Consider the following 3,651-nt stretch of genomic DNA (forward strand, 5'->3'; position numbering starts at 1 on the left):
GGTGGGAGAGTGTGTGTGTGTGTGTGGGGGGGGGGGGGGGGGGTAGATGTGACAGCTAGTGTGTGGATAGGAACTTTGCACTGGCGCGCCCGCTTTAGAGCGCCTCGTTGTCACGGCAGTTGACAGTTGAGCGCGGCGTGCTTTCAGCGCATTTAGTGGACACGCCCACAGCATTTGAGAATGCAGATAATGGCTTGATTTTGCATGATATTGAAGTCTTAATTTATACACCTGTCGATATTAACCATTCAAATTTGGCAGTGTTGTTAACAACTCTTTCCTGTGTTGTGTCAAATTTAGAAGGGTCTTAAGGTAAAACTTTATTCAATTACATAGCACTTGTACCATTTTGCCAAAGTCAGGAGTACAAAGTACAGATATTTGTTTTCAAATAGGGCAGTAAAAGTAAAGAGTTGGCACAAAAATGAATCATCAAGCAAAGTACAGGTACCTGAAAAATATTATTTAGTACAAAGTATTTGTACTTCATTACATCCCACCACTACATGAGTGTAATTAAACGTGAAAACATTTTTTTCCCCAAAATTCCCGCAGGTATAATTTAGTATTAATCCTTCCTCCCCCTTCTGTCTCGTTCTCATTCCCATCACTCACACACACACACGTGTGCGTACGCTCATGATTAAACTGTGCTGATGTTGCTGTTGAATGTGTGCACGTTGTTTCGGGGAAGTGATGCAGATCTGGCAGTTGCGGTATGTGTGTGTGTGCGTGTGTGTGTGGTGTGTGTATCGAGGTTTTATCACCGCCCAAATTCACTGATGGATGAAGTGGCTGCAGCTTGAGCTTGTCTGGTTTCATTCAAGTCCAGTGTAAAAACCCAACCCCCCTTTTTTTATGCCACTTGGCCATCCATCCAGCTGTGACATTGTGGATTAGAAGCTTTTAACACAGACATAAGTAGATGTCTTCTAAGTTATGCAAAATAAAGTCATCTCCCCTCAGCACTGTAACCACAGCTGCAATCGAGATGATTATTTTGGTAAATTTGTGTTTAAATTGAAATTGATTGCGGTTAGTTTTAGTGGCACACATCCAGGCTTTTTAATAGCTGCTTTGATGGAACGGTTCATTCTCAACTTTCAACACACTGATTACAAAATGTTTTGTTTTGTTTTTTTAAAATCATTTTCAATGTGCTTGCTGGCTTGCATATTTGGCAGCGGAGTAACAAACTCATTCACTGTAAGCGGTCACATCATTAGGTACGCCTGCATGGCTTTTCCATTCTGTCTTTACAAAAATAATTTTTTACAATTTTTGGTTACCACTGTAATTTATTTGACTAGTACTACTAGTAAAGCACTAGATTAGTCAGTTGTAGTAAAAGTAGCACACATTTCTCAACGAGTGCACAATTTTGCCCCACTAGTAACATGTCCTTGTCCTACTATAATATGCCAAAATTTTCCTACAATTGTGCAGTAATCTCATGCAATAGTGGAAAAAAAACATCACAAGACAGTCGTTCTACTAGCGCGCCCTCGTTATTCTACTGTCATACTAAAGTCATGTGTTTTCCACTACTAGTGCCACTTTGGCCTACTAGTATAACATTAAGCTTTCTTGGAAGTCGGTTGAGCATGTGTTAGATATCCTTGATATCCATCTTCATGTACATGTAATAGTATGCTCTTTGTCCTCACTAGTAAGACAATTCAGCGCACTAGTAGTACTAGTACTAGAAAGTTTAAAGTACCTCTGACTGCGAACATTGGCAATTATTCCATAGTTCTGGACATTAAAATGATGTCTGCTGAAAAAAAATCCCCACAAAATTGACTCAGTAGTAATTTTAGGCTTGTTTTCTGATAACAGTTAAGTTTCAGGCAGATTTTGGTCTGCCCACATTTAGGTTGTTGAAACCTACGTGATTGACACGACAGCCTGCTGACGTCAGTGACAGGATGATAAGCACATTTCCTTGTTCTTGGTTGCTTCACAAATCGATACAATTGGTCTGTCCCCATTTTGTCTGTTATTTTTAAGCAATAGTAACCTATTTAAAGAGGTGAAAATAGCTTGAGAGCAAATCTATGAACACTCTTCAATGCTCAAAATGTCTGTGAAGTGCTGTAAAACTACCTATTTTCTCATTTCTCTTGACCATAGGCGAACATTATGCCATGCTGGCGGGCGCAGTGTTCCTACCATTTAAATCAATGACAATGTAATAAATTCACAATTTTTTTTTTTTAGCATATTAAATTAGTGATTGAACATAATTTTGGGGTTCTGTTGTGTTAATATGAGTGTGCAATGGTATGTGATAGTAATATAAGGTATAATACCAACTTGAACAAAGCCATGTTTGGAAAGAATGATGTTTTTGTTTTTGGTTTTTTTCCTGAAAAGTTGTCATTTTGGAGGCGCGAGGATTCAGCCCGACAGCGGCGATATATAAAATATGAGTAAATACTGGCACTTTGTTTTGATCATTTATTTGATATCCTTCTAGTACGCTGAATTATCTTACCAGTCCGCACGAAGACTATACTAGCACGTGGACTTTGAGCTGGATATCACGGATATGGAATACATGCTCAAATGGCTAGCCATAAAGCTGTTTGAGCATTTATTCGCAGCACACTAGTTTTCATTCAGAATTCCGTACACTATATGATATGGAATCATTTTAATTTACCCAACAGTCTATTCCTCTACTCGTTAACATCTAGCACTTCACTAGCAGTACTAGTAGCATGGAGATGTCAAATAGTGCAGTTTTATTTTACTTGTAACATGATGTCGCTGTCCTACTAGTGAGCAGAAATGTTATCCATCCATCCATTTTCTGAGCCGCTTCTCCTCACTAGGGTCGCGGGCGTGCTGGAGCCTATCCCAGCTGTCATGGGGCAGCTGAACTGGTTGCCAGCCAATCGCAGGGCACTTACAAACAAACAACCATTCGCACTCACAGTCACACCTACGGGCAATTTTAGAGTCTCCAATTAATGCATGTTTTTGGGATGTGGGAGGAAACCGGAGTGCCCGGAGAAAACCCACGCAGGCACGGGGAGAACATAAAAACTCCACACAGGCGGGGCCGGGGATTGAACCCGGGTCCTCAGAACTGTGAGGCTGTCGCTCTAACCAGTCGTCCACCGTGCCGCCCAAAATGTTATACAGTAGTGGAAAAAACGTGACTAGAAGACCCACTCATGTGCTAATGTGCTGTATTGTCTTACTAGTGAGGACAAAGCACTTACTAGTGCATGAACCTAAAGCTAGATATCGAAGATATGGAAGAAAGGCAAGCCATAAAAGCATTTATACTTGTTTTTGTTCAGAATTCAGCAGACCAGTAGGATATCGAATACTTTTGGGTGACTCAATAGCTTACTAAGGTGCTGAACTGTCTTACCAGTGAGGACAAAAGAGCGTACTAGTCCATGATGCACCTTACGCTGGATATCAAGGAAATGGCATAAATAAATGCTCAATGGGCTTTCCATAGCAGTATAGTTCACTGAAAATAGAAACACGGGGTCGCCGTTTGCCATTTAAAGGTCTCTCCTCCATTTGATTTTTTTTTTTTTTTTTTACACACATGATTCGAAGCTCTGACGTCACCAATATTGTCTGCGCGAGGTGTGTCTCTTCCTCCTCCTCCTCGTAAAAAAAAAAAAA

This window comes from Phycodurus eques, chromosome 2, assembly GCF_024500275.1.
Source record: "Phycodurus eques isolate BA_2022a chromosome 2, UOR_Pequ_1.1, whole genome shotgun sequence".
NCBI classification, from domain to species: domain Eukaryota; kingdom Metazoa; phylum Chordata; class Actinopteri; order Syngnathiformes; family Syngnathidae; genus Phycodurus; species Phycodurus eques.